The sequence below is a fragment of the Felis catus genome, chromosome A2, assembly GCF_018350175.1.
Source record: "Felis catus isolate Fca126 chromosome A2, F.catus_Fca126_mat1.0, whole genome shotgun sequence".
Taxonomy (NCBI): Eukaryota; Metazoa; Chordata; class Mammalia; order Carnivora; family Felidae; genus Felis; species Felis catus.
Window position 1 is genome coordinate 88,788,379 of NC_058369.1, and position 23,856 is coordinate 88,812,234.

At 35.3% G+C, this 23,856-nt stretch overlaps 1 protein-coding gene across 2 annotated transcripts in view; it reads right to left on the bottom strand.

Annotated features, from left to right (window-relative positions):
• Positions 1 to 22,526, bottom strand: part of SEMA3A (semaphorin 3A) — a 481,474-nt gene extending 458,948 nt beyond the window's left edge. For both annotated transcript variants that reach the window (XM_003982709.6, XM_019825395.3), the window contains exon 1: positions 22,112 to 22,526. The gene's annotated coding sequence lies outside the window, so the exon portion shown is untranslated. The remainder of the gene's footprint in view (positions 1 to 22,111) is intronic.
• Between the last annotated feature and the right edge of the window lie 1,330 nt (positions 22,527 to 23,856).

The window sequence follows — 23,856 nt, forward strand, 5'->3', positions numbered from 1 at the left end:
CCTGGGAGTCATTCCTAAGTGGCAAGACTTGTCTCACTTATGGAAAGGTTATAACTACAATCCACAGCAGGTGCTTAGTTTACAGCATTTAAGGTCATTTACAAAGGCAGTTTGCTTGGTCTTAGATGCCATGAAGCTCATATCACAGTAACCGTGTTAGCTTATATTGTTCCCGCTCTTTGTTTTTACCAACTATTTAAGTCAATGGTTTTCAGTTATCCATAACTTTAATGTTTAGTCCTTTTCAGAGATTAAGTATAAATTATGAATGAGTGAATGAATGAACAAAAGTGTGTTATCGGTTAAGAATAATTTAAAGGTAAAAATTAGTGAGAGAGGCAGAGAGATTTCTTACCTTCATGTTCAACAAAGGCTGGTGCTAGATTAAACAATCTGGTCCCAAGGTTTTTCTAATAAAAGACTTATGAATATTGATTCATATCAAGAGTAGCTTTTGTTTTCTTTTTTTTTTTTAACTATCTCTTTGCAGTAAAATACAACTATTTCTGAAAAAGCTACGTCAGTCTTAGTGTCAAATTGTGCATACTTTTCGGGTTTTGTTTGTGATAATATTGATATGTAACAAAAGCACAGGCAATTTTCTCTTTTTTACAGTTCATTTCAGGAAAAATAAATAAAATGGTCAACATTTAAGGAACTTTTATGAAAAATTTTTGACCTGGCAAGGTCAGAGAAGTGATTACATCTTTAAAAAAATAGAAATAGGCTGACCTGAAAGGCATCCACATGTGTTTTAAAAGTAATGCCCATGTTTTATGTATTGAGATTTTTGAATCATAAACTCCCTATCCTTCTCTAGAAAAGGGAACGTGTAGTCATGTATATGAATGATGTAATATTACTTCCTGTCTTTGGGAGACCTTCGATCTTGTTAGTGCTGCTATCCTGTTTGACTAGAACCCTGTAATCTTTAAAGAATGTTTTTGGTCATGGGCCTTCACCTTCGAGTGATTTCATCCAGATACAGTTTCCATAGGCTTTGCTGGTTTAAACAGAAGAAAAGAGCAGACCATCTGAACAAAATAAAATGTCACCATTAAATTGGTTTTTGTAGCTTAAGGTACAGTGTAATGATATTTTTCCAGCAGCTGCTTTCAGTTGGATTTAAAGTTTAGAAAAAGGTTTGCATCTGATACAAAATAATAAACTGCAGGTTGTGTTACTTCCTTCTTTTGTGTCCCAAAACATAAGGAAAGTCTTTGTGCTTTTACATGGTAACTGATGATCATTAAGAATTTCTTTTTTTTTTTTTTTTGTTCACCTAAATAATTGCCCATATGTGCTAAATGGGGTATATGTGAAAAGTGCTTTTGAAAAAGTGAAAGCATTCTTCTAATAAATATGACTGTAGCTTGGGTCAATTTGTGTAATTCCTCACATATAGTTGGTTCCTTCTATAAAATGGTTTAATTACTTATGTAAAATGAGGTGTCTTGGTGATAAATCTGCTGTTACCACCAGGCAGTAAGGAGTTCTTTCACATAATCACGATAATTAATTTTATTTCCCAACCATTCTGATAGTTTGTTCTATTCACGAAGAATACAGACTTTAAAAAAATACAAACTCAAACGTAATCTGAAATAATGGTTATCTGTGCTATTAGTTTCTTTAAAAATTGTTAATGAAATAAATGTAAAACAAAAACATTAACTATTTTAAACAAAAATTAAATCAGAGAAGATTTTATTACTTCTGAGATTAGCGGAGTCAATAAATAGTCACCAACTGCTAAATTTACAGCTAGATAATCTAATGAAGAATGGGAAGGACAGAAAAAAATCATTGTAAGATTCCTTAAGTTCTTGTTACACTTCATAAAAAGTTTATAAATCCTCTATTGTTTCCATTATCAGAAGTTGCAAGGCCAAAATTAAATAAGCAAAAGTGTTTTCCTTGTAAATAATGTCCTTGAAAAACCTTGTTTTTATTTTTCTTTAATTTGGCCAAACTTGTGTTCCTCATCAAAAATACATTTTATTTTAGATTAGAAGTAGGCTGTGTGATACAGCATTTGAACAGACACAAATGAGCCTGTGGAGAGCAGAAGATAGTTAACAGTTGTGAAATATCATTTGTTTGTTTCAGTTGTGAAATATTGTTTGAAAATAAATTTTAAAAACTCCTCTGGAAGGTGAGAACATGGTAAAATACAGTGTAGGCCTTGGTGGGTGAGTCTTACCATGCTGAGAGCCAGTGACCTAACTTAAAGATAATGTGTGATGCATTTAAGAAAAAGACTCTCAGTTAATGCTAAAAGCCTGAGGCTTATGCATAAGACAACAGCTGGTACTTAGAGATAGTATATAGCAAAGTTTATACACAGAAATCCCAGCACTCTTTCACCAATTATCTTTTAATTTCTTAATACTTCTTATTTAGTATCATTCCTTAGTGTGAGCTCTAAAAAGACTACCATAGGAATAAAAGTAGGCCTGTCTCTCAACCTTGTTCCCATTCACCCATCTGGCTGCCTGAGGTATGAATTCTTTTCCCTTCAAGACCACACTTGACACTCCTTTTTTTTCATAATTGGATTTTACAGGTAAAATTACCGGGGTCAGAGGCAAAAATAGGTTATGATTCTCTACTGGCTAGCAAACAATACAGACAAAATTGTTGAGAGCAGACAGAGGAAGAAAAAAGAGAGATGGTCCTCCTTTAGTAGGTCTTCCAATAAGCAAGTAAAAGACTGAAATGGGAAATGATGGTATTTTAATCATGGATGACAACAAAAACTCTCAAGTTCAGAACCAGTAATACACTTGAAAGAAGCCATTTTTTTAAGCCAGATAAACACTGGAATTCAATCATTTTTCCTATCTTTTGGGATGTTTCTTTTTGTCCTGAGCCACAAACTATTAATACTTATGAGTGGGCTTGTAGGGGAACTGATATTACACTATGCTTTCCCACCCCACCCCCCAACAGTATTTGTTTTCAGCAGAGTGACTGCTCGATATGATGTTCCAGAAGACTAACATTTTGGGACTCATCGTATTTATGTCTCCCTTATTAAACAGATTAGAAATCTTTAAAGGGATCCAAGAAAATCCCTAAAGGTGATCTTTAGGTATCTTTTTAAGTATAATATTTTTATTAAAATGTCAGAAGTGTTGGTTAATGTCAACATATCTCATTTTTCCAAGGCACAAAGAAAGAAATACATGCAGGAAGCATCAAAAGACCTTGACATCCACAGTGTTGTTAAAAAAGCAAAGCTTAGATTTGTAGGACAATAACTCCAGTCTTTTGAGGGATAAAAATAGAAATTGTGTTAGCAACCTGTCCCAATGGCTTTCTAGCCTCATGGGAGGGAGAAGGAACGAACGCGTTATGAAATCTAGACCTGGAATTGCCAGAGTGCAACAAAACCCCTAATTCCCCCAGCCGAAAAAGACCGTCTCAACCATCCAAACTTCTATGCATGTTTTCCCCCCTGGTTTCTAGGGAAACATGCTTTTATACCTAAGGCTGACTTGGGAAATCCATTTTTAGACTCCAATAAAAATTTGCTGCTTATAATTGTGAGCAACACACTAGGAATAGTGGCCCTCCAAATCACCTCTCAGATTTTTTTTTCCCCTTAGTAGCTTAGGTGAATGCTCAGGATTATTATTAAGTGCACTGACTTGACACTGATTGCTAACTAAATTTAATAGAGTTTTAAAGAGACTAACTCAATGAACAGCGGTAGATAGCTCTAGGGGTTACTTAACCTCAAATTGAGTGCCCAATCTAACAAAATATTAATATATATGAATGCAATAAAAAGGAAAACATACACACACACACATATATGTGTGCTTTTATGTCCATATAAATAAAATCAAGAGAATATTAATAAATATGAATATTAATATATATGAATATAATAGAAAGAAAAACACATATTAATATATATGTGTGTGTGTTTTTATATCCATATAAACAAAATAAAGAGAAATGGCAAAATTATTTCATGAATTGAGGGAAAGTTGGCTTAAAGTCAAAGGCTACAAAAAAAAATGAGTTGCATTGTCTGATTTCCCCACTCCAACACGTTTCAGGAATTATGTAAATGTTGAAGAAGGCTTTAGACTTTGAAGGAATATGGATTTTGGGGTATGGAGGTGGTAAAGTAAACTCTTAGACCTTAAGAAAGCAAGAAGAGCTTACTCAATAGTTTAATTATTCAAGAAATAGGTTAAAATTTATTAGTGCTTTGCATTTATATTGGTCAAGAAGGTGCTGATATTTGCTCTATCTTTTAATCCGTATTTCACTTGTCTTTTTTCCCATCAAACTCTCCAGACTTTTTCAGATAAAACATGACCCCCCCCCATTTATATTAGATAATACATCCAGTGGTTCTCAAATTATAAAATACTTTTAAATACTTTAGAGGTATCATATGCCATAAGAAGTAAACTCAGTCACAAATCAGTATTCTGCTTTTAAACTTTCACTAACACATACTTCACTGTACTATTTCAGAGGAATATAGGTCCACTCAACTAAACTATCATCAAGTTACGTCAGTAGACTTTAACAATGGAGAAAGGAAAATCTGAAACATCATGAAACCCTGACATTCAAAAAGTAGAATACTATCTCCGCAAAATGGCAAATAGTGTGATTAACAACAGCTTTTACTATTGAGAGATGTAGTCACCATTGGTAACATTTCCAATAATGGTGAGAATGGCAGTAACAAGGATACCTGGTGTTACAAAACTGGAGTCAGACTGCTCTGGGTCTGAATCACTGCTCTTCCCAATGCTAGATATGAACCTCAGCAACTCAATCTCTTTGAGCCATCATTTATGCTTTCCTCATACAGATATGTTTGATGGGGAAAAAAAGGAACCACACACACACACACACACACACACACACACACACACACACAGATAGAAACATGGCTAGGCAAAATACTTGATACCTAAGTACTTATTAAATACTAGTTTCCTTCTTCTTATTAACCTCTGAAGTTTTTCACATAAAACTTTATGCTTAATCCCTTTATCTCCCATGATTTTAACTTAAAAATGATTATGATTACAAGAATAAAAGAAATGGGAAAGATTTAAATGCTATCCATGGATACATCTTCGTATTCTACATTTAGTTCTAATATAATGCATGTTTTAATTACCATGAGAATAGCTGAGTAAACATATCTGATCATTTAGACGGTTTAGAAACTAAGAAGAGAATTTCCACTCATTAATAAGAATCCCCAAACTGTAAGAATTACCTTAAACATCAGATTCAAAGAGGATACTTTTCCATGAAAAGAAAAGCTTAAAAAGAAAAATATAATGGATAACACTACACTGAGGCAGGAGTGAGTTACAGTTCTATTTTCCATACCTTTAGTGCAAGAAAGCCCAGATACCTGAGACACACATGGGTCCAGATCTTTGAGATCTGGATGAATTCAAAACACTACATGGCTGTGTATGTTCCATCATGGTGACAACGAGGGCTCTGGGTCTCTACTGCTAGAAGTGAGAGAATCCTAACTCTGTCCTTATCTTTCCTTATCTTTTGGCCTTGGGGAAAAAAAAACACGACAGTTTCTGTCAGATCTCTCTGACTCTAACGTAATATTAAAAATAATATGATTAGAGAATATAAATGAACTAAACCTGAAATTTCCTCACTAGAGGAACCAGTTTTCTATATTTTAAATAAAAAGAAAAAGAAATGGATGAGAGACACAATTGTGTGCAAGCCAAAAACAGCATCACACAGAAACTTCACCTAGAGCAGGACCTTCCTGCATGGTGAAGGTGGTCTTCGAGACAAGTGAACCCACAGTTTGCTCTTCTCAAAAAGACAGGTTGTTCTCTAGTGAAAGAGCTACAGGAAGCACAGGTGAGAAATCCTGCTCCCTATTTATATTGTACAGAATTCCAGGGGAGTGGGTTTTCTCATCCAATAGTTAAGCTGAGGAGTGTTCCCTTTTTCATTTTTTTTCTTTTCAGAGAAATATTTTGAAGTTGGTACAAAGCGTTCCTCCTTGTAGGAGCTTTTACACTTGACATTTTATCCTCTAGGTAGGTATAATATGGAGTCTAACATTCCCCCCCCCCCTTAGGAGGGTGAGAGCTGGTGCATCCAGAACCCAAAGGAGAGGAGAACTGAACTATTACTATTTGGCGTTAAGACAGTGTATTTCCTCTGAAGGGTGTGAAGGGCATCATAAAATGTTAATTAATAGCCAGTAGTCTCCAGGGCCTCCCTAGAGATGGCAAACTCAGGGGAGGATCCTCACACCCTCACTTCTACCCTGGGGAAAAAAAAAGCAGCTCCATCCGCAGTCAAAATTAAGAGAAAATGCAAAGGGCCAGTGGGAATGAATGTTTATATTTGGTCAGAAAAATTGTCCCTCTAGCTAAGGGACGTGAGAGCTTTGGAAAAATGGCAGAGGTTGGAAAAAGTGAGGACAAACTGGAAATAGGAAAACGCCTTTAAAGGTATAAGTAAAGAAGGAAATAGAGGAGATGAGGAAGAAACAGTGAAACATCTGTGACATCATTTTTCTTCCAGCAGGCCTCAGATGGGCTACAGGCGCCAGAGTTCTCACCCCCGCCCCCAGGAGTGCTGGGTCCCAGGAGTGCTGGGGCTGAGGCCAGGAGGGGTAGGGACAGCCCCCCTCGCATTCCCTGGTGAAAGTCTATTTTACTATACACATTCAACCTGAAATTTCCTTGCAATGATGAAATGTTAGAGAGGCAGACTCTGTTTTCGTAGTTGGTTTGTTTTTTATGTCTGCTTATGTGTTTGTTTGTTCATTTGGTGTAAGGGTGTGGGTGAATGTGATGAGTGGTTAGCTGTTTCTTGTGTTGGTTTTGGGGTAGTGGTGGTGCACTGACTTGCTGTTTTAAGGGTAAAAACACATATGAAACAGATATCATTTTCTTAAATTCCTTTCTACTTAACGTTTGAAAAAAAAATCTCAAGTGAGAAAATGCAGTCATACAGATGTTGGAGCTGACTTTACTGGGTTGGGTTGGACACTCTGACCTCAATCTTTTACAGATAAAATGAGATCGAAATGAATTTCAAGAAAAGTCTTTTAAGAAGGAAATTCACAGAATACGCAACCGGGTGATTTTGCTGGGAAGTAGGAGGCATCCCTATGTTCTTTCTTTTTCCCCCAATCTTTTGTACGTAATTAATTCTGAACAAATATTTTGTTAACTGATAGGTGATGTGCATGGGATTTACTTATAAAACTCCTAGTTAATCCGTGGCACCCATTCCTGCTTTCACTTGAAACAGTATTCATGCAGGCAATTTCTGATTCCCATGAAAGTCTTTTTTTTTTTTTCATTCTTTCTTTAGAAACTAGGGATAAGGGGAAGTTGGTTTAAGAATCTTTTAAATATGTCTCAGCTGTCCAAATGTAGAGCCACCAACTAGGTGGGGGTGTGCAAAACAATGCAACAGATTGGCAGAATCTGAAGTTACTTTTATGAAACTAGACTAACAGTGCTTAATTTGGAGAATTAAATAATTTTATTCAGGGGTTCCTAGGTGGCTCAGTCAGTTAAGGGTCCAACTCTTGATATCAGCTCAGGTCGTGATCTCATAGTTGGTGAGATCAAGTCTGGCTTATGATTCTTTCTGCCTCTCTCTTCTGCCCCTCCCCTACATGTGCACATATGTTCTCTCTCTCTCTCTCTGTCTCTCTCTCTCAAAATAAATAAATAGATAAAAATTGTCATAAAGAAAAAAGATTCAATAAATAACATGAATATCTAATATATGCTAGGCATTCAGGTGACCAAGTGAAATGATAAAAATACTAAACAAATTTAAAAATATGCTTTTACTAATACTGAGTATATTGTTTTGCTATGTAAGTATTTAATAAAGTACATTTTTAGTATCTTGTGTTTCTCATGCATGAACATCCAAACTGGTAAGTAACAAAAAGGTGATAGAGTAAACATAGAAAAGACAGAGGTTAGAAAATAATATACATTTTATGTAGTCCAAACTCTCTAAGTAGTCCCTAGAACTTGATGTAAGACATTGGCTTGTACAATATCAACATGGTTTAATTTGTTTTTAATTGTGTTATCATTAAATTAACCATGTCTTGCAACTTGGAGACATGGCTACAATTACTTATTATTCCTAACCAAGTTCTGTAAAAAAAAAAAATTAAGATGACATTTTAATGAGTTTTCTATTATCTGATCTCACGTATTATAGCACTTGATAATCATATTTAGGGAAAGAAATTTGTCTTATTCCTAGTTGTTCCTTTGTGAGTAAAAAAGCATGATAGAAGAGTACCTGCTACGTGTTTTTAAAAGACAATAATAATTCAAAATATACCCTTAATATGTTTACATCATGGTTTCAACAAGTGCAATGACCTATTCTTAAAGTGACATGGTTCCTTAAGCAACATTACTCAAATGAACAAATGTATATATTTCAACAGTCTGCAAAGATGAAGGACAGAAATTTACTTCCACTTACTTGTTCAAATTTGGAGCTAAATCTGCATTTATTTTTCCTCACCTTGTATGAAAAGAACGTCAGTGTGTATGGTTATGTCTATTTATCCATATATATAGTGATGTGAGGGTATGGAATCTACTAAACAATAAGTGAAACTGTTCATTTATGGTCTTAGTGTCTGTGTACCTTCAAGAGCCTCTTCGGGGGCCAAGTATGAATGAATGACAGAAGTGCTTAGAGAGGCAACTAAGCATATGGAGAGTAATTGCTGTGAAAGCTATTGATTAATTCTCAAAATAGGAGGTCAGTTTTGGATTGGATGCCTTTGTGGAGCTCCTTCTGCCTGAACTCTCTTTTCTTGAGTCCCTCTCTCATTATCACCTTCTTCCTCAGTTAGGTAACTGAAAATTCCAAGGGAACAGCTAACCAGCCAATATTGAAGTAACATCTTTGTGGAGTTGAAGTCATCATGTTACACTGGTTTGTTTTTCCAGTGAGATTTCACATTTGTTAAAATATACCTTGAAATGCAGTTGTAAGGGAGACCCTCCCCTGCCCTCAGTTGCTCACACCTTCTAGTGTCAGTTCCTTCTGGGATTTGGAGCAACACTGAGCACTTTGGCAAATCTAAAAATAATCAGTCCATTAGTATCAAATTGCTTTCCTGAATACAGCAAGGTGCTCTCTCTCTGCCTCCCCAAACGCCAGCCATCCTCCCACATTCTAGTCCACCTCACCCTAAGATGTATCATGTTCAAAATACAATGGGAACTTCACTGATTTACTGCTTTCCCTCCAAAGATTGAGGCTGTAAAACATCATTATGTATAAAATTACACACAAAACTTTTTGCAACTTTGTCATGTCATTTTACTACAACTATAGGTTGTGAATATACATCTTGGTAAAACAAAACTAGGATATAAAACAAACACAATAAATTGGAATGCATTAACTGACAGGTGACATTTTGCATCTTTCCCATTACCATTATTATATAATTTTTGTGAAACACTCAAAATAGAAAACATAAATTTTACAGACTATAAAGGATTATGATTATTCTCCTTATCATTTCATTAAAATTATTTCAATAATAGGGGTTATTTCTGTTGATGAGTATACTTAAAGAATAAATCTAAAGTGTTATGTTTAAAAAAGGAAATGCCTTATTCTTCTGTCTTTGTTATTTTCTGATATTAGATATAAAGTATTTCAGGAAGCCACTATTCTTAAAGTAAGTGATTGTGCCTACATATCTGAAGTTCATTTTAAATATGATTTTAGTAGCAGCTATAGAAAAAGTTTATTTATTTTTCATGTTTCCAGGCTTAATTAGAAAGTGGTATGTAATGCACTTGTGATTATCAACCTTATAAATGGCACTTTAAAAAAAACATTGTTTAGTTTTTTCCTTACCAAATATATCCCAACATGCTCTTCAAAATAATTTTTCCAATATTGTATCTTTCTATGAACACCTGGAAAATTAATTAGCATCTACATAAAGAAATAAAGTCAAGTGTTCCCTTTCAAAATACATTTTTTTATAGCCACTCATAGAACGATAAGAAAAACATTCTAAAAGATTCTTTTGCATGCTAAAGAATGCATTCAGTGGGGTCTGCTTTGGGGGATTGTAAGGGGAGAAACCTGGGGTGCTTTAAGGTTAATGGACAGTGATTAAGGTTAATGGCTGAGTGCTTAAGGTTAAGTGCTGTATTTACATAGCTGCCAATTCTCTTTTTTTAAAAAAAGTGTTCATGTCTATCAATCAGTCCAGCTAATAGCCAATTAAACAGCAAATGGGGTATAGAGACAGAAGGTAAAGACCCCTCAATCTGCATATACAGGGTGGAAACTGTCAATCCTCAATCAAGAAGTGTTTATTGAACACCTACTTTGTCACGGCTGTGTTGCACACAAAGAAGTAGAAGCCCTGGTCTCTGTGTCCAAGAAGCTTAGCATTTAGCAGGGAATGGAAATGCCTCTGTACAGGCAGCTATCAAAGAAATGACACAAGTCATACATGGTACAGAATTCAGAACAGGAAAAGATACTACCTAGCTCAAGGCTTCATAGAATTGGGAAGGATGTTTAAATTGTGCCATAAAATAACGGTTTTCAAACAGCTATATTTCATTCTTTCAAAAAGTGTACAACCTCAAGTGTGTCAGGGACAGCATGTGCTAGATACATACTTGCTCTGGCAAAGTTTAACCATTGAACTACATCCACAGTTTATCAGTAATATCACTAAGAAATTCACTGGCGAGGAATATTTAATTGCTCTTCTTTTTCTCATGTAAAATCTCAAGATCAACTTAAAACAAGGACAAGGATAACAAAAAAAAAATAGCTAGAGCAAAATGACATTAGCACACTAACTTTGAGTTCAGTGTAAAGGTATTTAGACTAGGGAAGTCAGAAAAGTTTAGGCTAGCGTAAAGGTCTGCAGTATCCGGCAGTTATCCAAGGCAAACTGCATCACTAACCCCCAAATGACAACATGATTAATTATATAAATGTAGTTTACTAAAACAAGATTAATGTTCATCTCGGCAGCAGCCACTGGGAACAATACTTCATACATGGAGCAGCCTCACTTTCCCTCAATTAGCAACATTCAGTCAGGGCCTTTTCTATTTCTCTTTTCCTTTTTTCACTCCCTCTGAATTTCCAACTGATTTCAGAAGGAAGGTATGCTAGGAGGATGTAGGGGTTAGGGGCTAAGCAGGAACACCTGGAATGGAAGAGAAGGTGAAAAATGGACTTGTAACACGTAAGCGTGAAAAGCGAATTGTAAAACTTCTCTTAAATACGATTTGCATTCCGTAAGGTTCTTCTATTGGCTGGTTTCAAAATGTTTAGAGCATTAGAATAGAACAGGCAAAAGTGAGTGGACAGCAAAAGTTGACACCAAGTTGTCATAGATCCTCCTCTCCGGACTAAGAGTGCTAGCCAAGGAGCAGCTTCCTGGGTCAGAGCTGGCCAGAGACCGATCACAACTTAGAGGTGGAAAGGAACGGAGCTCAGCACTTGCGGGGAAGCTCATCTCTTTCAAATTTTTGCTGAAGCTTCAAAAATTAGAAACACGCTTTGAATCAGAAGAATGCTCTTACTAAAATGTAAACACCCAAAGTGTTAAAGGCTTATTAATTAAAAGATTCCCATCAAACTGTTGAATGATACTCGTTCAGCATTCTGTGTCTTTGCTTAATTGACTTCCAATCCTGGACCTAGCAGTAATTACTACACCCAAGGAATGAGTGTTTTGATTTAGGAATTACTGGGGAAGAGGGTGACAATGTCAAAAAGTAAAGACTATTTAAGAGCATGGAGCTTTCTGAACTGAAAAAAAAAAAAACTGCTGCTGTTGGCAGAAGTTCAAGTTTTGGGGTAATCGGAAGTCAGTATGAAGTCTATGAGCAAGGGGGTGACTCAACTGCTGAGAGAAGGGAAGAGAAATTGCTCCCTGAATTGAAAAAAGTTGTGAAGTGAAGGGAAGATTATCAAAGATAAAGTTCCTAACACTCAAAATTTGCTAAAGGTCAATCCCATTCTTTGTATTTCCTAGTTCTCTATGCTTCTCAGTAAAGTCCACCCTAACTGTAGGGGTGATCAATGAAAACATGCTACAGTAAATTTAAGTCTGCACTGATCCATGAGCCATTCAAATGCTCATTACTTCTATCTTCTTTTGCATAAATCTCAATTAATAATGGCTTGTGCTGCACAGGTTGGGATCAAATCTAATCAAGGATACACACTATTCCAATGATCTTCTAACTTTGAGATATCTTGTTAAAAGAAATCAAAAGATGCTTTAAGCATAGTATTCAAATTAAGAGAACCAGCCACAGCTGATGTTAAAACTCATTATCTATTAAGTAACAAATGTGGTACATAACAAACCAACAAACAAAAAAGATCTATTAGAAACTTCATATATCTCTGACAAATTTTCCAAAGACTTATAGCTCTAATTTCAAAAGGAACATGAACTAATTGCAATACGTTTTTTTTTTATTTCTTTAAGTAACATCATTCTTAATGTGGTTTCATATTTTTTCTCTTATTACACATAATTTAAGATAAATTAAGTTCACTATTTGTAGCTAATTACACTGCACCATCTCCATTTCATTACGGGGTCTACAGTTTGACAGAATAAAAAATTATCTAGAATAGAAAAAAAGGCAAATTATTATCTATTTAAAGTGTAAGAAATGGTTTTTAATTCCTTAATTCATGATCAGCACTTAACAGAAACCAGAAAAATTAACTAAAAGAATCAATGTCCTATTTTTCAATATTCAAATAACTTGAGGATATTTAATTACTCAGGAGTTTATTAATTCAGTCAAGACTGACTTTAAGTCATCAAATGTATTATAAAAAATAAATTTTTTTAAATATCAGCACACATCTCTATAAGAGTAATATATCCTTGTTATCTTACTCAAAGTTTTTAAATTAAGTTTTAAACAGTGCTGTTCATTATTACAAATGAAATAATGTGTGTATACATATTTTAAATTAGAAACCAAAGAAACTAGGTGCATTATCATTTAAAACTTCTCATTTTACAAGTAAAAATGTAGCTAATGTTATTAAATGATATATGTTTTTAAATGATCTGTCCATGCTAATTTTAACTTTATACAAGTATAATCTCTGAAATTTGGTAAGTTGTCTAGTCATTATCTAACACTATGTATATAAATGCACACACATTTTATAATTACTGTATAGCTAATATCTATTCCTAGACAGTAAACTAGTAGATACAACCTGAATAGCATATTGTTTCTTAGTGTTCACTTGTTTAAATAGCACTAATATAAATTCCATTTTTAAAATATTATTTATTTTGAGAGAGACAGTGTGTGCGCACGAGTCGGGGAGGGGCAAAGAGACAGGGAGAGAGAGAATCCCAGGCAGGCTCCACACTGTCAGTGCAGAGCCCCATGTGGGGCTCGAACTCACAAACCATGAGATCATGACCTGAGACGAAATCCAGAGTCAGACGCTTAACAGACTGAGCCGCTCAGGTGCCCCAATATAAACTCTTAGCAGTGCTTTGAGAAGTAATTAGGATTGGGAACCACAATAGTAAATGCACTCAAAATGTTTTTAACGGCCCAGCCCTTAGTCCTTTCAGAAAAAAATAGCTTGAGTCAATCCTTAAACTTTAATGGTCACAGTTGCAGTTGCAGGAACTTGCCAAGTTATCATCTGCCCATGATACTGCTTCTCTCCAGAAAAGCCAGAGTTCCTGCCAAATGCACTTTCTTCCCCTAAGACATGCTGACATATAACATTATTGCTGCAGCCACAAGTGACGTACCATGGATGGGTCCTATTAGCCTGTTCCCATATCAAAGGTGGTCCTCCAGAACTAGTATCCTGAGCTTTGGAAGCAATTCCAGGCGTATCTTATGTGAAGCCTTAAGTATTTAAAGCAGTTACATAATTGATTCTGAGCTTTAGTCTTAGAAAATGTAGTCTTCACCTTCCTCAGTCTAATCTCATATAAAGGATAGAAATTTCCCTTGGATCTAGATCTTTTTCAGCCCTTCAAAATGTTGGTGTGTAGGTATATATAGTTTTTAAAGTTTACAGAGGGGCAGAGATGCTTAAAATATTTTGGAAGCAAAATCAAAACGACAAATGACAGCAGGTCTCCGTGCAATAAGTATAACTGCAAATGAGGTTTTTAGTTTTTGTAGACAGAATGGAAATATGCCATGGCAGTCCTTCAAACGAATCTTCTCGAACTTCATGTTAGCTATCTGTGGATAGAGAATACAATGCACTTTCCCCTTTGTCATGCCAATTTCATCTTTTATGAGCTGTCTAGTTCTATTTCCCTGCAAACATGATAAAAATTAAAAGGCTAATGGTATTACTAGGAAAAGTTACCTATGGCACAAAGGACCTTGACTGCTACGCTGTATAGAGACTGGGAAAATTGTAAATATCTGATAGTAAGACTCCTGACAGGTTTCCCTGAGTATGGTGACTATTCTCACCGGGCAGACCACCTGCAGGAACTTAGCTGTACCCCTGTTGTAACAGAAGATATCGGTTTCCACAGGGAACAGGGTTTCTAATCCTGTGTTTCCCCTACCGCCCGCCCCCATTTTGATCTTCTCTGTTGTCACAAGGGGAGGCGCTGATGCTGTCCTGCTGGCAGTCTGTTGTCATCTCTTATCCTACCTCCTTCCCAGTGGGCTAGTGTCAGCAATAGCCAAAGGCAGTTTTGTGAGTCTAGTTGTTTTGGAGAGTCTAAAAAGATTCCACGTGGGCAATATACAACCCAAGTCATACTAATAAAATAAATGTTTGGGTCTTGTCATAATAAAAAAGCAAAGTTCACAATTTCCAAAATGAACAAATTAAAAAAAAAGAAAGGTTAATAACATTCTTTTAAAAACTTGTAGCCAACCTACAAGATCTCTATGTAATGCTGTCCGTAGCCACAGTCATTGTTTAAAGTAACACATTAAATATAAAAATACAGTGTTTCTATAGCAGCAGAGAATAGCAAGTGATTACTATAAATATTCAAAACTCTAAAGCAGCCCAAGTAAGCCAGGAAACAATTATTTTAAATTCATAGATTTTTTTTCCTGTTGGTGCACACAAAAGTTTGTGATAAAATTTGTTTTTTAAATTATGAACTATAGTTCTTTAAATAAAAGAAAAATCATTTGTATTTAAGAGAGCTATTACTGTGGAACGGATAATGGAAATCATTCATACACGCACGTATTTGCTTTGACACATAAACTACACACGCAAGGAGCAAGTTATTTATTACATTATTGTAACAGAAATTAATGAATATGCCTAAAAACATGATATAAACACAAGGTCTGATATAAAATATGCATCTTTTTCTACATGATAAAATCATCTATAACATTTGTATTCTCCTAAAGGTACCAAAGTAAAATGCCTTCTTGAAACACATGGCATTGATATCACACCCATTTCTTATATTTTCTTGAATCAAAATATGATGGCAATACTAAGACTTTTGTCAGGTAGGAGTCTTACTACATATACGGTGTATACGTGCATCCTTAAGGTCCATAATGTATTGAAATAGTTTGAGTCTCTAAATTCCAGTCCAAAGGACTGGAACTATAAAAAAAAAATAGCCGCTGTTCCAAGCTACCCTGCATGTGGGCATCCGAGCATGTCTGTGCACATTTGCTGCTTTCACATAGTATATCAGCCACTTGGAAATACTTTCATTAGTTTAATGTTATTCATAAAATTGAGAAAGTAAAACACATTGTTTATCTGTAAACTGCAAAGGACAAACCTCTTTTGCTATCAGTGTGAAGATTAAATGAGATAATGTAAATGACAGGACACCCTGTAGTTACTTTACATTTCTATATTCACCCACATATATTTGCTTTTGTATTTTCAAGGTAATGAAATGAGCGCACATAAGCTTTTCTTGCTCAAATTTTCATTTTGTATAAATTAAATACTTGGTCACAAAATCAGCCTTGTTAAAATATACTTCTAACATTATTTAAGAAGTGAAAAAAATGAATGTATTAGTGTTCTACTATCTCATAGGGTAGCTAAGAGCAAAGATGCCAATATATGTCAATGTTTTATGTGAATATGAAGATATTTTTGTTAGTACAGCATTCCTGTTCTCACCATGTGTCAGGCAATTGTTGGCTAGGACTATAGGGTAAACCAAGCTGAATTCCAGGATTCAGTTTCAGAGGCTCACTTTTAAATGGTAAAGGTTTTTGGACTCCTTTGTTAATTTTCTTTCATTTCTTAAATCCTTCAGAACAGGACTGAAAAGAGACCCACCAAGAAATGGAAAAATCAAATATGAATCCTTCATTAAGCTCACAAATTAAGGAGATTGAGAAGTGTATGTTCACGCCAAGACATAATTTTTCATGGAAACTCTTATTTTGTTAAATGAAACTCAGGCTGAGATAAAAGTTTTCTGATTAAACATCACTGAAATATATTTTAATATAGGGGAGAAAATATGTGTGATGGTTTACACAACATAAGTTATATCAAACATAGAGTCCTCCACACATACAAAACCCTTTAAAAGCCAGGCAAGTCCTGAATGAGACATCAGATGCTGAGCTGATGCATTCTCATGGCCTTCTATGTCTCATAAAAATTTCTCATTTTTCCTGGTCACTTTACAAAGAGCTTTTCACAATTCTTTCGTGTGCAAATAAATCAAAAAATGTTGCATGGCCGATATTCTATACATTTTAAAAACGAGCGAATAATTGTCTAAAAGAGGACCTGAACCCCAGTGTTCTACTTTATGTTCAGTATTCCGCTTATAAGGATTTTAGTTTTGTAATTCAGTCAAACCCAAGTTTAAATACTAACATGGGTATGTGTACTTAGTAGCAGATGGTTATCTAGGGAAAATAAATTCTAGAATGACTGAAAATACAGTTTATCAGGAAAGTTATGATGTAGCATGTGTAATTTGTACAATATTAAGGAATAAAACAAAATGAAGTTGACTGCTAATGAAATGCCTCTTTGAAACCCTGAGTTTGTCGCACCTGCAACTTTAACTCTGAATACACAGCAATGATAAAATATACTTCATAACAAAATTAAAAATTCATGCCACTCTCTAAACAGGATATAGGTGTCAATGAGCCTAAAATGAAGAGAATATTTAATATTAAGCAGGGACAGAAAAGAAGAATTTTTGGATATTGGTTGCAGAAGTAAACCCATGGTAGCTAGGAGTCTGATTTGCATAGGGAAACTGGGACCAAGAGCCTTCCTTCCACACAAAGCAAGGACCATGCATGAATCGAGTTGTGGTTGACTGCTGGTTTTGGCTTCAGGATGTATGAGACTATAGAAATTGTGACCACCAGATATGAACGGAACTGTCCGTCAGCACAATGCCTAAACCTACAGTGTTCTCAGTATTTCCCTGGGACATAAGCCAGTAGTAAGTAAGCCGGTATGAGACAATATCAGAATTAATTGTAGACTGGACCCCTGGTAAAAGGCTTGGGATGAGTCAGGCCAAAAAAGGAGGGGGATGGGATTAGGAGACCCTCCCACTGAAGATGACCCTACAAATGAAAATGAAGTGTTGTCTGGATAATCCAAAAAGGATTTATGAGGGTAAGATTAACTTCAAGAAGCTAGCCTGTTGATCTCTTTGAGTTATGACAGTGATAGGGAAGTCTCTGATCAAAGTTTTTCAAGTAATCATCAATCCTCAAGGTTTTTAGGGCTTTCAGATCTTGTCACTATAGATTAATGCTCTTAGGATCTAAGATTAGTTTGAAAAAAATTACTTGTTTTCTTCTCTGTCTTCTTTTGTATAAAAACAGTCTATGGTTTTATAAATGCCAAACATATTTAAATATCTTCATCCCATACCTTGTTTTTTCATCAGATATCTTTTATCAACACAAAAGAATATATGAGAATTAAAGTAACATTTTTACATATCCAGTTTTTTAAAAAGTGGGTTGGGTTCGCTAAAAATTTGAAGTAATTTCCTCATTTTCATTAAATTTGCCATGCATAAAACTGCTTGTGTATATAAAAGTGGATCTCTTACCTTAACAATTATGATAAGATAGGCTTTTAGAAATAAAAAACTCCCTTTAAAATGAATATTCTGTCTTTATCTGGGAGAAGATACACAAGCCCATAATGACAAAAGTTATATTATGAAATAGAAGGGTTTTTTTATCATAAATATTTTGTTTTTGAGCTCTCTACAAAGAATATTCTCAATCATATTGATAAAGGTCTGTCTGGGGGCGAAAGTGTTCCAGCAGAGGGTCATACGACAGATACAGTTCCTTGGAAAATCTGTATCTGAAATAAAATATTTCAAATAGGTTTTTCTAGGCTATGCTTACATGACAGAAGTATTCACAGATAAAGAGACATTCAATGATCATTCTATTAAAAAAAATCCAGATGGTCCTACTAAGTAACTAAGGCCTGAAAATCTTTAAGAGTGAATAACTGCTCACTTTTTTTCACTGCCGTAGTGGTTGGTGGGAATGTGTTTAGGTGACTCTCATTCAGAGACCATTGTGATTAGCATCACCCCTGTTAAGTTCAACAGTGGATTGGTTGGAAATACCCGGAGTTGACAAACTCTTCTCAGAGACCTAACACGAATGGAAAATTAACAACTGAGTGAGGGTAGAAGGACCAGTTCTTCTCCCAATAGCTGAGATATAGCTGTAACTCCCATACTTGTCGTAAAACCTCTGAAAAGTAGTAGGGTCTATACATACTGAATGATGATGTAAACTGAAGTGTGGTCTTACTCACTGGCATTTAACGATTTACGTTTTGTTTGATTGGGTCGTCTATTTCTATTTATAAATCTCTTTCAGAATTCAAGTCGTCCTGATCAGGTGATCAGAGATAAAGTCAACTTGGCATTGATAATGAAGTCACCTGTTAGGGAAGCAGTGCAGTCTAGTGTTTAGAAGATTTATCTGTCCTCATGCAAAGTTAATTTGAATCCAAGTTCCACTGCTTACCAACTACATGGCACTGGTCAACTTCTTCAACCCCTCTGGTTTTACTTTTATAAATGGGAATAGAAACAGTACCTACTTCATTGGGCTATCAGGACTAAATAAATCATGGGTACCAAATGCTCAGGGCAGTGTTTGGTTCCTTGCAAGTGCCCAATTCATGTTATTCATAGCACCCTATCTGGAAATGGTTGGCTTCTGATTCATAACAAAAATGGAGGCCTGGATAGAAGAGTGCCCGGAAGACACTGTGGGCACTGATAAGGTGGGAGCACAATTAGGAAGCATTGTACCCGTTGTACAGTTGGCCACACTGTCTCTTCCTTGAGTGACCACTGAAATTTCACTGTCTTTTCCCCCATACTCTCTATCTTGATATGTAACATAGTTCCTTTGTTTTAAGTGAAAATGGAGTTATTAAATCCTGTGTTGATTTATGGTTAAAAATTAAAATTCTTCAAGGAAGGAGATCTCTTAGAATAAGTTGATATATCCTGTGATTTCTAAAAATTTTCCTCCAAGTATTTTAGAATTTGTGTGAATAAATATAGCATATATATTTTCCACTTACTTCCATTATTTGTATTGTCGAATTTTTCCTACTGCAATCTTATTTGAAAACATGTACAGATAAAGCCACAGCGACACAGAACACTTACATAAATGAAAAGACAAGGGTATTTATTTAAAATGTAATTTGTCAATTGCTTAAATTTCAACAGGATATTTATTAGTAAAATGTAATTCCTGTAAAAAAAGTATTTGTTTTACTTTTAAGTTAGACTTGACCTTAATGCTTTCCAGCATAAGATTTAACTGGGATGGTTATAACAAAGCCACTGTTGTAAATTATAGATGACTCAATTGCTTCTTTGAGGATATCAATAGATTTAATCACTGTCTTATCACCACTTAGCTACATATCCTTAAATGAATTTCACCATTGGTGAAAAATCATTATTTGCATGAGTTCTTTGTGTATATTTACTTGCTGGCATATAGCTACCATTTAAGCATAATAAATCTTGTGTAAAATATCAAACCCTTCCTGTCACTCCATCTTTATTCCCACAGTGACTCTTCAAATTTATTAAATTAACTGCAACTTAAGCAAAGGCGATATATTCTAACTCTTTGGATAAAGTGTAAAGTTCTCATTCATCATTCTATGCCTTCAATAATAGGCTTGAATTATTTTTTCACTTACTTATTTTTTTACCGAACCAAATATTCTAACCAATGTGTTATCATCATATAAAATTAACCACAGAGTATGTAAAAAGTGCAGCACAGTACCACTTGATTTTTATTATACTTTGAAAGGCAAATGAAGTAAATCAAGGAGAAACAAATCTAAAGGCAGTACTGAAGTGAAGTCCAGGCTTTGAAAAAGGCTTCCTATTAATCACAGACCTGACCTTTTCATTAAGGGGCACTTGTTGGAGTCATTGACACGGTTACAGCATTCATATGTGTGAACTGTACTCCATGGTATTCATGTACTGGGGAAGGCATAGTGAAATTAGATTCTCTCCCTGTAGGGGGTAGACATTGACCGCTATTCAATGCCAACAATTGTCGGTTTAAGTATTTCATGAAGAATGACTTTTAAACTGCATTTACTCTACCATCAGTAATGTCAAATGCAATTCTTAAAGAAATATATTTAACAAGCAATAATTAATTAAACCTCTCATAGCAGCAACTTTATCCGAGATAAATCATTTCTGAATATACACAAAGGAGTCATCAGGATTCTACCATCATGGCTTTTAAACCATCAATTTCAATGATGTCCATCTGTAATAGTTAGAAAACAAAAACAAAACGCTGGCCGGTAGGGAATTATTTAAACAATGCAACAGTGTTTTATCCAGTTTCACCTGTCTATGCACCCTATATATGTACATTGTCTTTAGAGACAACAATGCCTTCCAGACTAATTTGTAAAAAAAGCCTAAGTTAAAAAAAATCCTTGAATGATTGCAAAGAGCTATTATGATGTGCTGACAGTTTTAAACTGCATCCTTTTTAATATTATTATCTTTGGGCAATATGTGATGCATTGAATTTAGAATCCTAACTGGAATCTTTGTCACAGCATATGTCCTATGCGTTTATTTCTTACATGGAACATCATACATTTGAACAGCAAACACATTCTTTCACATTGGCTGACATTCCACCTGAAAAAGTCCACCACAGTTAGCTTGTTAACACAATTCAGGATATATGGTATAGTAGTAAAAAGATTCCCCATAGCCAAGTAAAAATCAGAGTAGGGGGTTCAAGGAACAGGGCTGCATTTAGATCAAATCTGAACTTGAAGTTCAAATATAGTTTAATAGTGAATCTCAAGTTGTAAATGCAAAGTAAACGCAAAATGAAGGCTGCTTTAAACCAAGCATGAAAGACCAAAAAGTCAAAGTTGAGATTTCCTACATCTGGCTTTAATATCTCTTCCTATGCTATCAGACAAATGACCTTTGTTTTGTTTTGTTTGTTTAAAAATTCATTATCATTGTCATTGCTGCTACAACTTAATACTGCGTTTAGTTTTTAGCATCTTTTCTTTGGTAAGAGATTGAGCTATAGAATGGATTTGTTGAGCAAAAATTTCAGGCAAATGCCACACATTAACGAACAGTGACATAACAATACAGCTATGCAGAAAAGTTGAAAACTATTTTCGAGAAAAGTATGTGCTTCTTACATACTTTTTTTATTGTCAGAACTGTGACAAAACACTTGCTACCATCATTCCTGACAGCAATAAAGGACATTTCACCCAGAAATAGTGAGTAATATGCCAGGCTACAGGATTGAATTAGCAATATTATTAGCACCACATTTTAGTTCCGAGACCTTCTGAGTGAGGAAGTCACTTGCAGAGTATTTAAGCTTCAGTGACAGTGCCAAGGCACTGTGCAAAACGAAACCGGAGGAAATCCACAGGGTTATGAACGCAGGCTTTTTGCTAGTTCACTTTTGCAGTCTTTAGAGGATTCCCTGAGAGTAAACATCCTTAATTAATTCCCAAGTAAAAGAAGAATAAATTTTCCACTTACTGCATTTGCTGTCCTTTGTCCACACGTTGAAGTCAAAGAGCTGTTCTGCTGTTCTTACCTAGCTCCAGGTTGCCCTCCGGATTAGGCATAAACGTGAGCGGCAAGAAGCGTGTTGACTCTGTGACTGTACAAGGAGCAGCCCATCTCACTGCTGCTAGCGAGCCGGTCAGGACAGAGTGCTAAACTTCAGCATGAGAGCACAGCATCTATTACCCCTGAGGCTCTACCATTTCACCTACACCTGGGCGGATCTATCAAGCTTCATCTCTATTAGAGCTATTTGACTCTGTGGTTTAAGAGGGAGGAGGAAAAAAAAAGAAAAAAAGAGGCTTGCCGTTGTCACACTTGTTTCCTATTAAAGGGCCTTACGGTGGATTGAGTAATTGTGTACGAAGGTAGTCTGGCTGGCAGATGTGTGCAGCCCCAGCGGAGCCCTAGATTCAAGGCAGATGGGTTGTACCAGGGCGCAAACAACATTGAGAGAGAGAGAGGCGTGATTAAAACAGCAGGCCTCTGTTTTATAGTGCTGGAAGTGGGGTAGCATTAAAGCTCCTGGGAATCAGAGTTCCCCAAATGGCACTACTCTATAGAAAGAAAAACAATAAATTCAATAAAAAAGAAAGATGTTCAAGCTACAGAAGTTATAGAGGTATTTATAATACTCACTTTAACTATTAATGAAGGATTAAATGAAGCACCTTTCCCCCAATACTCCAACTGAACTTAATTAAAACTACTCAATCATGGGTCATCATGGGTTATTGATAGTGTTAATGTGATGGATTTGAAACAGATCCCTCATTCTGCCGCATAAGCCATGGTTATCTTTTTAATCTGAATTAAATTGCTTTAAGGAGATTTACACTGTCAGGCAGATTGACATCCTACAATAGGACTTTTTTTTTTTTTTTTTAATGTGGTTGAGGCCAATGGTTAAAAAAAAAAAATCCGCTTGTAGGTATTTCTGCCTGCATACCACACATTATCTCAAGCACCTTAACCCACGGAAACTTTAGGGCTTTCTGTGTCACCTCTCTGACAATCAAAACTAATCAGAATGTGTATAATAATAATAATCAGAATGAATATAATTCACTTTCCCAAATCAGAATTGTTTGATCTATTTTCCTATGTTGTTGAGAGCTACTTCCCTTTGTTAAATAGCGCACAACTGCCATTATTAATAATGATGATGGTAATTGAACAGTTGCTACATGCATTATCTCTTTTGAGTCCTACAATGACACCTTAAGGTCAATATTGCTATTATTATCTCTCTTTTTTTCACCTGAGGGAAAGAGTTGGAGTTGGTCACATAGTATGATTTGGAAGCACAATACCATTGGATCTGACTCTAGAATCTTCACTCTTCACTATGTCATACAGTCTGTGTACAAAATAAATTTTCTCCTGCACAAAATAAATGATTTTCATTGCTTTCTTTTATAGAAAACTTGGAACGGATTTTTTCTTTTATTTCTCTTGGTAGTTATAATTTAGAATTAAATACTCAAGCTTTGTGTGTCCAAATAGAAATATTGTCCAGCCCACAGAGAAGTTGCACTAATGGTTCTAAGGATCGATGAGGGGAAGAATTGCTTAAGAACATGTAATTTAAAAATAATTCATTGACACAGTTTCTTATAGTTAAAACATTTGAGCCAATGTTTCTTTAATTTTTTAAAATGTTTTATTAATTTTTGAGAGAGTGCAAGTGGGGGAGGGTGAGAGAGAGGGGAGACAGA